This window comes from Triturus cristatus, chromosome 2_2, assembly GCF_964204655.1.
Source record: "Triturus cristatus chromosome 2_2, aTriCri1.1, whole genome shotgun sequence".
Taxonomy (NCBI): Eukaryota; Metazoa; Chordata; class Amphibia; order Caudata; family Salamandridae; genus Triturus; species Triturus cristatus.
In genome coordinates, this window is record NC_140582.1 from 1,203,664,234 (window position 1) to 1,203,678,180 (window position 13,947).

Here is a 13,947-nt window from a genome sequence, read left to right on the forward strand (position 1 = left end):
GTTGACGTCAGAAAGACCGCGCTCTGATTGGATAGTGGATCAGAATAGTGTTCGCGCTGGGATTGGTGCATTGGTGTGAGCCGCGCAAGGATTGGAAGAGCTATTCTAGTGACGTAGAAGCTCCAGGATTGGTGTTAGTGTGAGTCGCGCTGTTATTGGTTGAAAATTCGTATTGTATATTTATAATACGGAAAAGAGTAGAGAGTTTTGGTAAACGCTAAAATGTATTACCAAGAAGAGAAAAAGAAGAAAACATTCTTTGGAAAAATCAAAAAGTGGTTTAACAAGGATAGGGATGTTAAAACGAGAGAGGGTGAGTTGTTACCTTCAGCGAAAACACCTGCATCCTTCATGGCTGCGAAATATGGGTTTCATACCTGTATATGGTTGGAGAATTGGGTTAGGTATACTAAAGAAGATGGTGTTCTAGCATTTCCGGAACATGGTTCATTTAATTTGGCCGTGTTGAGAAATTTACGGGAAAAGATGTTATGTCTAGACCCGAAACCAAGACCTACACAGTTTGAGGCTTTAGTGGAATGGGAAGAGGAAGTCCATGAGCGAGAAAAACAGAGATCTGGAGGCAACTATAGGTACATGTTTGGGAGGAGACATGATCGTGAGACTCATCATGATCGAATGAAAAGGTGGCGAGATGCTAGTATGTCAGAGGGATTATATCCGATGAGAACAGTTGAAGGAGGAGCAGAAAGGGTTCCTGAGTCAGAAATGAGAAGATAAGGAGTTAATGAGTATGAGGATGAGGTCTTGAATGACATGATTTACAAAAGACCACCTCCATATAGACCAGAACCAGATGAGAGTACACCAGTTGTTTCTCCGATAAGAGATAAAGTTTGTATCATTGAGACGGAAAATGTGACTCCTGAATCAAGAGGTAGTAATTCTTTCAGGGAGAGAGAGAATCGAGGTAGTGACGAAAATGCCAGACAACTAGCCAGAACCACAACAGAACTGACTGAGAAGATTAGGGAGTTAACGAAGAATCTAGAAGCTGTTACGGTGCCTGTAACTATAGGTCCGGTTATGCCTGTGTTTGACAAACAGAGGACAGGTGAAAATGGACTGGTAATTCCATATGTTGGGAATAATTTGACAAATTCAGGTGGTCCTTCAGGAGATTCAGGGAAAAGAGCAGAAAGAAGTGACCTGAGACAATCCAGACATGACATATGTAGTGAAATACTGGATGCTAGTGAAGCTAGTTGTTCAGGGATGCCAATTTTAGAACCGCAGAAGAGAGTGGTTCCAGTGAGAAACTGCTGAAATAACAGTTGAAGATTTGAATGATTGGATGAAAGTTCTTCAGAAAAAAGATAAAGATTCACAAGCAATTGATGTGGCTAGGTTACGTGTAGAATTAGAAGAGCTTGTTACAGGAACAGTTCCAACAGAAATTCTGAAGAGTCATCATGATGGTGAGTTAATGTTTATGTGTAAGAACATTACCTGGAGAGCAAGAAATACACATGACAGGCTAAAAGCAATAGCGAATGAGCAGGGAGTTGACATTGATAAAGTGAAAGCTTTACAGAAAACCTACAGGATGGATTTTACAGAGGAAGATATTGAAAATTTGAATGCTACTGGTAGAACAGGACAGATTAAGGAAATGGTAGCATTATTGCGAAGATGGGGTGATGTAGAAAAATGGAAGGATAGGTGGTATAAGAAAAGAGAAGAATCTGAAGATAGAACAACTTATTCGGCATTTCCAGTGAGAGAAAAAGAGAAACCAGTGGATAATTATCCTATGAGAGAAATACCTGGAGGAGGATATGTACATGTTCCATGGACCAGACAGGATATTTTATCATTTACGAATGATTTCCCTCGATTGAGAGAAAAGCCCGTCGAGTGGTATAGGCAGGTAGATAGGTTTGTGAAATTGTCAAAAGTGCTGTGGGTTGACCTGAATAGTCTGTTTGATATAATTGTTCCAGCAGATTTGTGGACTGAGTGTAAAATAGTTGTGAGTTGGCCTACTGAGGAATATCCAAGAGATCCAAGAACAGGAGCACCAGATCCAGAGGTAATGAGAAAGTATGATCAGGTGATGGTTTACCTGAAGAGTAAAGTACCTGCAAAAGAGACAGACTGGGTAAAAATAGATCGAACACAACAGGAAGCAAAAGAATCAGTTCATGCTTTTTACGAGAGGCTGATACTGGCATTTAAGCAATTCAGTGGAGATGAACACCTGGGTGACAAAGATTTGAGTCATTTTGTATACAGATTTGTATATGGCCTTAGACCTGAAATTGGCGAGAGAATTCGTGAGCATACTGTGGATTGGCAGAGTAAGAAAGTAGATGAAATTCTGAGACATGCAAAATACTTCAGTGATGAAATTGAAGCAAAACAAAGAAAGCTGAAAGAGAAAGCAATGTGGGCACAAGTGAAAGTTGCGGAAAGACAAGAAGCACAGTTAGTGGAACAGGCGAATAATCCAGGAAATAATGCAGGGAATAGACCTAGATATGCAGGGAAAGGAAAAGGGAATCTTGAGGAAGCAAAAAAGAAGTTTCCTTGTCACAACTGTGGCCAATTGGGGCATTGGAGATCGGAATGTACTAATCCACCATTAGTGAATAATGAGGGGAATTCCTTAAATCAACAGGTGCAGAACGAAGGGAATAATCAACAGCAGCAACAACAGAAAGTTGTGAGACAGCAGAGTCAAGAGCCAAAACCGCCCTTGCCGCAGAATAGAGGAGCACAAAAGTATAATCAGAATTCAGGATTCTACAATGATGAACAGGTAAACAAACCAAGACGTTCTAACAAGGTACAACAGTACTTGTTAAAGAGTGAAGGGAGTGAGTCTGAAGGTGATTATTGACGGTGCCGAAGAGAGGAGGAAGAGTGCATACTTGGTGCAACTCTAGAAATAGACCTGGCAGGACCATTTGTGGATGGGAAAATAAATGAGGAGAGTGTTACTTTTTTGGTAGACACAGGTGCGACAAGATCAACTGTCAGGTCAACAGATGTTAGAAATCTTCCTCTCTCGGATGAAGCAATCCAAGTAGTTGGTGTAGCCAATACACAGATCAGAACACGTCTTACTGAACCAGTAAGAGTACAGATAGGGAAATTTTCAGATATGCACAGATTCATTGTCTGTGACACAAGTCCAGTGAACCTGTTAGGTAGGGACCTATTGTGCAAGATGAATTGTGCAATTTTCTGTACACCAGATGGAATAGCTTTTGAGACACCAGATGAGGATGTTTTGTACCGAGTGACTCTAGAAAATAGAGAAAGTGAGTTAATTGGTGCATTTGCAGTGTTTGATCCGGAGGATTTGCCTCGAGAGCTGAGAGACACAGTGAAAAGGACAGTTTGGGATTTTACTGGAGAGGATGTGGGATTGATGAATAATGTAGATCCAGTGAAAATTGCAGTGAAAGAGGGAATTACTTATCCTAACATTCCTCAGTACAAAATGACACCAGAAATAATTGAAGGGATAACTCCTATAATTGAGAAAATGATTCAGCAGGGAGTTCTGAGAGAACTACTGAGTAGTCCGTGTAATTCACCGATAATGAGACTAAAAAAGCCTAATGGGAAATTTAGAATTGTGCAGGATTTGAGAAAAGTTAATCAAATTGTGGTGGCATGTTGTCCTATTGTGCCAAATCCATCAGTGATCCTGTATCAAATTCCACATGATGCTGAGTGGTATACAGTGATTGATTTGTGTCATGCGTTCTTTTCAATTCCATTGCATCATGATAGCCAGCCGATTTTTGCATTTAGGTTTGGCCAGCGTATTTTAGCATGGTGTCGTATCCCACAGGGGTATACAGAGAGTCCTTCGATATTTAATCAGTTATTGAAGAAATCGTTGGAGAGTTTGATCATGCCCGAGAACTCAGTACTAGTGCAGTATATTGATGACCTACTTGTGGCATCAAAGACACGTGAAGCTTGTGAAGTAGATACCATAGCTTTACTGAATCATCTGGCAGATGGAGGGTTAAAGGTATCTCCAGCCAAATTGCAATTTTGCAAGAAAGAGGTGCATTATCTTGGACATAATATTGAAAAGGGTCTGAGAAAAGTGACGGATGACAGGATCAGAATAATCAGAGAAATGAAAGCCCCAAAGACCCAGAGGGAAGTGAGAATGTTCCTGGGTATGGTGGGTTATTGTCGTCAGTGGATAATTAATTTTTCTCTGATAGCAAAGCCACTGATTAAGCTGACAAAAAGTGAGATGACAGACCCATTGGAACTAGATGCAGAACAAATGGCAGCATTTGAAGAGCTCAAAAGTAAAATGTGTGAGGCTCCAGCTTTGGGTATGCCTGACTACGAAAAGGAGTTTGAATTGTACTGCAGTGAGAGAAATGGATGTGCACTTTCAGTGTTAATTCAGAAGCATGGATTACTGAGAAGGCCTATTGCGTACTTCTCATCGACACTTGACCCTGTAGCTGTGGGTTTACCAGGTTGTCTGAAATCTGTGGCTGCAACATGTAGAAGTCTGGAACAAAGTGAGGGAATCATAATGGGATATCCTGTAAGGGTATTCGTACCTCACAATGTGGCAATTCTTTTGACAAGAAGCAGAACTCAGTACATGTCACATAGTCGGTTGACTAAATATGAAAAAGTGATTCTGGGAGCATCAAATGTGACTCTTGAGAGATGTGTGAATGTGAATCCAGCGACACTGTTGCCGGATATTGAAAACGTGGGTGTGAAGATGGAAGATGATCATGATTGTTTGGATGTGCTGGATTACTGTACAAAACCGAGACCAGACATAAGGGATCTTCCCTTGCATGAGAGTGATCATGTGTTTGTGGATGGATCATGCCTGAGAAATGATAATGGTGTGCTATGTGCAGCATATGCGGTGTGCAAAGTTTCAGAGGTCATGGAAGCATCACCATTGAAAGGAGTAAAATCTGCGCAAGTTGCTGAATTGATAGCATTGACGAAAGCTTGTGAAATTGGGAAAGATTTGAGGACAACTGTGATGACTGATAGTCAGTATGGATTTGGAGTTGTGCATGATTTTGGCCAGCTTTGGCTACAAAGAGGTTTCTTGACATCGAGTGGAACTTCGATAAAGAATGCTGAAGTGATTGGTAAATTACTTGAGGCGATACAGCTGCCTAAGGAATTGGCAGTTGTAAAGTGTGCTGCCCATGGACAAGGAGAAGATTTTATAACGGTCGGAAACCGTTACGCAAATGATGTTGCGCAATACTGTGCTAAAACAAATCAGTCTATTAATCGGGACCGAGAGGGTGAAATGTCTTTTCTCTCTGTGATGTTTACTAATGTCTTAGAGACATGGGATGAAGTGAAACAGTTGCAAGATGAGGCAGGAAAGGAAGAGAAAAAAGATTGGATTAAGGCAGGATGTGCTCCAAGAGAAACAGACCATGTTTGGGTCTACAGAGATGGCAGACCAGTAATGCCGAACTCCATTTTGTCGTCAATGGCAAGAATGTATCATGGCCAGGGACATTTGGGGAGGGATGCGATGGTTAGGTCCTTTAAACAAACCTGGTACAATGCAAAGTTCAGGACAATTGCAGAAAGCATCTGTCAAAGTTGTTTGGTTTGTCAGCAATTTAACACTGGGAAAAAGACAGTGGTGAGTCTGGGAACAATAGGCAGAGAAGGAGGTCCTTTTACAAGAATGCAGATTGATTTCATTGAAATGCCCCAAGTAAACAGACTGAGGTATGTTCTAGTGGTAGTCTGTTTGTTTTCAAGGTGGGTGGAAGCTTACCCGACTAGAAGAAATGATGGAATAACAGTGGCAAAGTTACTGTTAAGGGAGTTGATTCCTAGGTACGGGTTTCCAGTAACGATTGAGTCTGATAGAGGTGGACACTTTCAAAATGAACTCATGGGTTTGATTTGTGAAGCATTAAAGATACAGCAGAAGCTACATTGTGCATACCGACCAGAGGCTTCTGGTGTGGTTGAGCAGATTAATGGCACAATTAAGAACAGGATTGGAAAAATGTGCTTAGCCACTGGCATGAAATGGCCAGATGTTTTACCTCTAGTGCTGATGACTATTAGATCTACTCCAGATAGAACTACTGGCTTGAGTCCGCACGAAATAATCATGGGACGTGCAATGCGCCATGCATTTGTACCTGTCAATAAGTTGGTGACAATAACTGATGACATGATTTTGGATTACTGTAAAGGCCTGGCTGACGCAGTTCATTCTGTGTTTCACCAGGTTGGAGAAGAAGCTACCACACTTGAGAAGAAGCAAGCCCATGATCTAAGTCCAGGAGACTGGGTGAGGATTAAGGTGCACAGAAGAAGAAATTGCTTGATTCCAAGGTGGGGAAGGCCGAGACAAGTCATTCTGACTACGACAACTGCAGTAAAGTGTGCTGGAGTGAAACACTGGGTACATGCAAGTCATACTCTGAGAGTTCCAAACCCAAAAGAAGGGACTGGTAAAGAGTATTTTGAAGAGTCAGATTCCAGTGATGATGAAGATACAGAATCATTGAGGAAAGAAGCAGAAAAAGCTTCAAGTGAACCACTGCGAGTATCAGAGAAGAGATCAGATTCTGTAAGAGAGCCTGAAGTTTCAAAAAGCAGTGAAGGAAAAAGAAAAGAAAAGAGAAATTTCACAGAGACTACTCCTGAATCAGAAGAGGAGGAGATTGAAGAACCACTTGAGATTATACTTGAAGAAGCAGGGTCAGGAGAAGATAGAGAGGGACAGATTGCGGGAGACCCCCGAGGAGGTGTAGGGAGCATTCTTGATGAGCTAGGTGAAGGGACAAGTAGACAGCAAGAAGATTGCGTGTCGGAGACCCGAGGAGGGACAGAAGTAGGGAAGTCTCAAAAAGTGGTGAAAGAATCTGTGGAAAAAAAGAAAGCTGCTAGAAAACGAAAACAGAAGGCACTTGAAACAGAATTGGATGAGAGTGAGAATGAACAAACAGAGGGTCGAGTTCTGAGAAAGAGAACTTGGATTGGAGAAAGAAATAATAAAGAAATAAAGCCGAAAAAGGTTGTGAAAGGAGATCGATGGCCTAACAACAGAGTTAAGAGGCTGAGATACAGAATAATAAGAGCAAATACATCAAAAGCTGAACAAGTGAATGAAGTATCGAGTCAAAATGAAGTAAAAAGAAAGGAGCAAGAAGAATCAAAAGAACCTAAGGAAATAAAAAGAATAAGAAAACCCAACCAAAAGTACAGATCACCGGAATGGTCTTATGTGGCACTGTCTGAAGGAGAAGAAGAAACAGTGACTCGAGATAATCCGGAGGGGATCTTGAGAAAAGTGGTTGAGGAGAAAGAAGGAATCCTAAAAATCATTTTGACTGACATTGGAGAAGAATCAGATGCACAGGATGTTGTTGATGATCTGATACAATTTGATGAAGTGAAAACTGATGAATATCCAAATTGAGTCTGAAATTCAGTTGTCTGAAGTAATCCAAAGTTGGAAAATAACAGTAGTGGAGTAGTAGAGGTTAAGTCAAAAAACAAGGTCAAAGTAGTAAAATGGCTAACATAGAGGATAATCAAAATAGATGTGCCTTCTTTAAAAGGTGGTGTAGAATGTGCTGCTGCTGTACTGGATTATTAATGCTTCTGTGGGGTGTTGTAGTTTTATTAGTTACTTTTAAAGTTACATTTGAGATGCATACAGAAAATATGACACATGTAGAGAAGAATTCGCAAAAATTAGTTCCGATTAGAATTAGTAATACTTACATACACAAAGATAGGTCAATTAATAATTTTTCTAGTAATGTTTTTTCAAAATTGTTATATGAATATGTGAAAACAATGGAAGTGAGGGATTGCTACGTTTGTATGCAATTACCTGCATCCGTTTCAGAGGGTGTTACTTATCACCATTTACCAGCTACATATGGTATTTCTTGTAGTGTTTTTTATTTGTTAGGGAAAATAGATTATAAGATGTCTAACAGAGATAGTATTTTTGGGCACTTGCCAATGAACAAAGAGCTGAATCCAGCTAAAGAAGCTAACACTTTTGGTGAGATTTTTATTGAAGAAAAAGGATTAACATTAGATTACATTTTTAAGAATAATTTAACTTGCAGTCTGAAAGAAGAGGAGAAAGCTTTCCTGGATATGGTAGAGGAAAGGAGATTGAACATGCATGAGAAAGCAGGAAAATATAAAGTGAGTGAGACTATTTGGGACATTGAAATGGGAAAAGAGTTGAAAAATGGGGCTAGTCCAACTTTAGCGCTAGATGCACCACAGAAGGGTAAGTTGTGCATTACCAGAAGGAAATCCCAATATGATACATATTTTGTTGGGACTAGTGAGTGCCATGATACATACTTCATTGCAACAGGTTGGGGTTTCAGAGGTGGAGAAGATACAATTTTTCCAGGAGTGTACTATGTTTGTGGGAACAAGGCTTATTACAAGTTGCCTGACCATTGGTATGGCACGTGTTATATGGGCCTGGTCTTTCCAAAGATTTTTCATATAGATAAGATAAGAGATGTAGAACATATTAATTTACTAATGCGTTTTAAGAGAGAAACTTGGTCTGAAATAGTGGGTGATATTTTTGGGGTTTTGATTCCGGCAGTGGGAATTTCTTTAAATGCTTATGGAATTCGGAAACTGTCAACAGTGGTTGATCGCTTATCGACAAATACCGCTGGAGGGTTTCTTTTGGTGAATACGGAATTAAGTGCCGTACGTGCCATGTCAATGCAAAATCGACTTGCCCTTGATATTCTATTGGCCAAGGAGGGTGGAGTTTGTGGAATGCTGAAAGTTCAACATTGTTGCACTTACGTTCCAGATGAAAGCAAAGACCTGAAGGTCTATATCAAAAATATTACTGATTTGCATGAAGAATTAGTATCACTTGAAGCTGAGAGTTTATGGACTAAAATAGCTAATAAGATGATAGTTGTTAAAGATTTTATTGCAAAAATAGGTAGTACTATTATAGGTAGAATATTGTTTCCTTTAACTTGTATAATTGTTGCTTTATTGATACTGAGATTAGTGTGTGTGTTTTGTAAAAACAGGGGAGGGAAAAAGAAATTGAATAAAGAGAGGGAAAACAAGAGGTTGAAAAGAGAACCACAAGAAATTGAATTAGAAGAATTGAGGGAGAGTGTTTACTTAGAGACAAAGAAGGATGATGAAAGTGACTGGTGTGTAATGTTGTGTAAGGAGAAAAAGACATTTCCGATTTCTCCTAAAATGGGACTAAATTTTCACTATTTTTTTTTTGGGGTTTATTTGGTGATAAAATCACCAAAGGGGGGATTGCTGGAGCAGAGTTTTCTGTTTGAAAATTCGTTGGGTTTTGAAGCTCTGGCATGTCTATTTGTTATATTAATTTATTAATTATTAATTTACTAATTATTTGTCTGGTGTAAGTGTTTATTTTAATCAATCCGTTTGTTTTAACAAGAGGAGTTACACGTGGGTACGCATAAATGTGCTGTTTAATAATAACGTGCGTGTTTACATGTTTAAACGTTGCTATGTGCTGTTTATTTTTTAGCACAAAACGCTTTTCGAATTGAATGCTTTTCTATGTTGCAAGAGCTAGATAAATACATACACATAAGGGTATTAGTGGGGTTAACACTGTTTAATCACTATGCTGTGGTAACGTTGTTTTTTTTCTTTTAATTAAGATGGTCTATTGTGGCCTATGGTGGCCTAAGCAAAGATGGCCGATTTGTTGAGCCTGGCCTCGATTAGAAAATAGAAAACCATGATGGGAGAGAGCTCTGCTGAATATGGTCCTGAAGTCAGCTGACCACAGTCCTTGCTTGCCCTGTTAAAAATTTCCGTGAGGACAGCAGCAGTTTGGGTGATCTCCAAGTGAAATGAAACGTCCTTGGCAGCCTTGGGAAACAAAGGAGCCTTAGAGAGACTCTGAACTATGGTCTCATTGCCGAGGAAACGTGGAATTTATAAGATACAAATGTATTTTTTGGTTCCTGTTCCGTTATGTTTATTTTGTGATTTTTCCTGAGCGGAGATTTTCAAATGTAGCAATGCTACATCCTTTCCTTCTCGCTTTGCTCGTAGGTTTGACGGAAGAAGTTAATACAAATGTATTTTTTTTCTTTGTCTGTTTTACTATAAGAATTGTTAGCCTAGAGAGGCCACTTGCCATTTTGCCACTTGCCACTTGCCATTTGCCTTTGCCGCGTACCGAATCTGCGTTGGTGAGGATCGATGCTGAAGGACTTCGTCTTGAGAGACTTTACCGAGAGACTTGTCCTGACCCGTTCTGACATTTAGCTAGAATAGGTAACTATGAGAAAAATGATTTACTCTGATTGATTTCCTTTTGACTAATTTTAGATAAAGCAATATAATTTTGAACATGGTGTTGGATATTATTTCTTGTCAATTATTGAGTATTATATTTTGATTATTACTGTATAGGTTGTATAGATTATGTTTATGGACAGTCACAATAACCAGGTCTTATCGACCTCGATATAGATGCAGGGTGTCTAGGAGTTTTCTTTCCACAGGTTTATTGCTGGTAGAGTATTTGAGCGTATGTTAGTGAAATGGGCCCTAGCGTATGATGAATGTATGTGCGTGTAACTGTGAGATTACTCTATCTGTGGTAGTGGGAATATTATACACACCCTGATCTCTATCAGTAGCTCATAGCAGCAGGCCCAACACCAACTCATCACGCAGGCACGGGCCCCGCACCTCGCCTCCTCACATCAAGCCCCCAGCTTTTCTCAGGATAGTGCGCAATGAAGCCAGGTACCGTCTCTGATGCAGCTCACTGGTCCTGGCTGTCAACACACCAGGGGGGGCACCCAAGCACCTAGGCCCCTCACAGTTTGGGGGGGCGTGGCCCGTACCAGTGTCTCACCCTCCAGTTATGCCGCGTGGCAAGCAGGCTTCACCGGATGGATGGAACTGCAGGAGGGGCTCCACAAGCAGGACGATATCTAGCCACTTGGCACCGCAGCTGGCACAGCCGCAAGTCGACCTGCCGGCCCCAGGCACTCAAAGCACCACCCGCGCAGCCGCCATGCGAGAAGGCAGGCCCACTCATTCCTGCGCCGTCATCTGGGTCCTGTAGCTGTCCGGGGAGAGACCGCTGAGAGCACAGGCGCTGCCTTCCGCCCAGCCGCTGAGCAGACCACACTTGGCGCCGGTGCAGCCCACAGCAGGCCTGCGGGGGAACTCTGCAGGAGCGCGCTGCACCCTCGAGTGATGGGCAGCGGCCTTGCTCACCTGCCACGCCACCGCTCAAATGCAGCTCCAGTCACCCCCAGGAAGCCGCAACGGAGGATCGGTACCACTTAGCCGCTTGTAGATATCGCCAGCCCCAGTACCTTAACGGCAGCCTTAGCAACACAGGCAGTCTCTGGGCCTTAGCGGGCGCCAAGCCGTGCACGCGGCCGCCAAGTCCCCACAATGCCGCCGGTCCTTTAACAGCAAAAACAGCTTAGCGGGGACAGTAATCACAGCAATGATGGATTTACAAAAGAGGTCTAGGATATAGGTACAGCACTTATCCCTGTCTCGGGAATGTCAGTGAATTTATGGTGCAAGGATCAGAGAAGCAAGACCCCTCCGCTTCCCAAAAAGTGGAAGAAAACTTTCACTTCAATAGCAATATAAAGGTTTTTGATCCGCACTCATACGCAAAATATAAGTCCATCCAATTTGTTTATTTTAAGATTGTTCTTTATTCTTTCTTCTAGTAGCCAACGCGTTTCGTCCTGTTAAAGGACTTCTTCAGGGCTCAGCAGTTGATTTCCTTATCAGTGTTTAAGTGATTTTCAGTACGTTGGTTTTACCTCGCTTTTCTTTTAGGTGTTCCCTCTTTTCTCTAATATGGAGTCCTACTCGGTTGACGGAGGTTCATTCAAAAGCCGTCAATCTTCGCTCGAGCAGTTCAAATTAATCAATTAACACACTTCTCCCTGGTAAAAACTCATGGGTAGTCGGTCTCTGGGTGGACCCTTCCTTTCGCGGGATCCCTGTCTCTGTGCAGTCAGGACGCCACGCAGTCCGTGAGCGGTAAACACTGAAAAGCGAGGTAAAACCAACGTACTGAAAATCACTTAAACACTGATAAGGAAATCAACTGCTGAGCCCTGAAGAAGTCCTTTAACAGGACGAAACGCGTTGGCTACTAGAAGAAAGAATAAAGAACAATCTTAAAATAAACAAATTGGATGGACTTATATTTTGCGTATGAGTGCGGATCAAAAACCTTTAAATCACAGCAATGATGACTCCAGCAGACACCCTGCAGCGTTATAACAACTCCTCCGGGTTTTAAACGTCGATGGCGTCCAGGGAGCAGGATAATTGATGAATGGGCAAGGCGGCCGGCAGAGCTGCACTACAGCGCAGCCATCTTGCCGTGCGCCGTTAGCGCACCCCCCCCACATTGACTTAATTATATGCATAAAATAAATATAGATTGTATAATCCGCAGAGTGAAATTATTGTTTTGTAATTTGAAAATTGAAAATCCATTTTAGGGTAGATTTTCACTCCTTTAATTTAATTGTTTCAATAATGGTTCTCATGATGATAGAGGGACAACCTTATATTTTGCATGGGGCAGTCAAATCTGAAAGACTCTGCGTATTTCAACCCAATCACCAAATTATAGGATACCCTCAAATATATATTTTTGTAAATTCCCTATTTGTTATATTAAATACAGAAGTTTTACAAATATGAAAGTATTTTTTACTTATAGTTTGAATCTAAACAACGTTAGTCCCCTAGCATTATGGAAAAAAAGGCAAATGGATAGTGTGGCAGTATGGAGTCTTCTTAGAGACTCCTAGACCAAGCTTGAATTTTTATAGAGGAAAATATGAATCTGTGCAAAAATAGAGGCAAAAATAGAATATGGAATAGCAAGGGGAAGGGATAAGAGCAGACTAGCACACTCTTCCCCACTCCTCTCTATTAATTAGTCCTTTTCTATGAGTACCAAACTTGGACATGAAGAATTGTTCTTCAACTTCACTCTTTTTCTCTATGTTGCCACCTCTAATGGATGTCTGGATGTGTTCCAAAATACACCACCTGATGTCACCAATGGTATGTTTCATTTCGACCCAATGGTTGACCAGCAGGGCTGTTTTTTTTGTAGTTCGTATTGCAGATTTATGTTAATTTAATATAATGCGAATTTCTCTCGATGTTCCACCCACATAGCCTTTGTTGCAGGGACACATAATAAGATAAATGACATTTTTGGGGCGGACGTTGACCATCCTATTAAGGTGATGTATTGTGCCATTGTATGTGACTGTATCGCCTTTAATGATGTTCATACAGTTAGCACATGAACCACATGGAAAGTTTCCTTTAAGAAATGTTGAATTCTGGATACTTAGTTGTTTCTTTTCACGATTTTCTTTATATGCATGGACCAGGCAATTCCTAATCGTTTTATTGCATCTATAAGCAAAAATAGGTTTTTCTAATAAGTTATTATCTACATTAAGCAGATACCAATTTTTATTGATAAGATTTTTAATTTTGTTACTGGTATTACTAAAATTAGTGACACAAGTAATATTTTGTTGTTTAGAGTCAGAGCATACTGATTTTTCTTCAAATAAACTATCTCTATTAAAATATTTAGCTCTTTTGTAAGGCCGTTTGACAAGTTTTTTAGGATAACCCCTATCTGTCAATGCCCAATTATATACAGGAATGCCGTAGGAATATATGTACCCCCATCTTTATGATAAAATCCATACTATCATTTCTATTTGTTAATTATGATGCTTAACCTCTAGTTTAATTTCCCCTTTCCTACCATGATTAGTGCAGAAATGAGTGAACACAAAGTAATAATTCAGTTCAATTTATTAAGTCTTTATTTCGACCAATCTGATCATAAAAGACACTAAATAAGTAAAATCACCACAATTTCAAACA

General features: G+C 40.6%; 1 long non-coding RNA gene across 1 annotated transcript in view; it reads left to right on the plus strand.

Moving 5' to 3' along the window:
• The window catches only part of LOC146863393 (uncharacterized), an 87,491-nt gene that overhangs the window by 39,460 nt on the left and 34,084 nt on the right, over positions 1–13,947 (plus strand). The gene's annotated exons all lie outside the window — the stretch shown is intronic.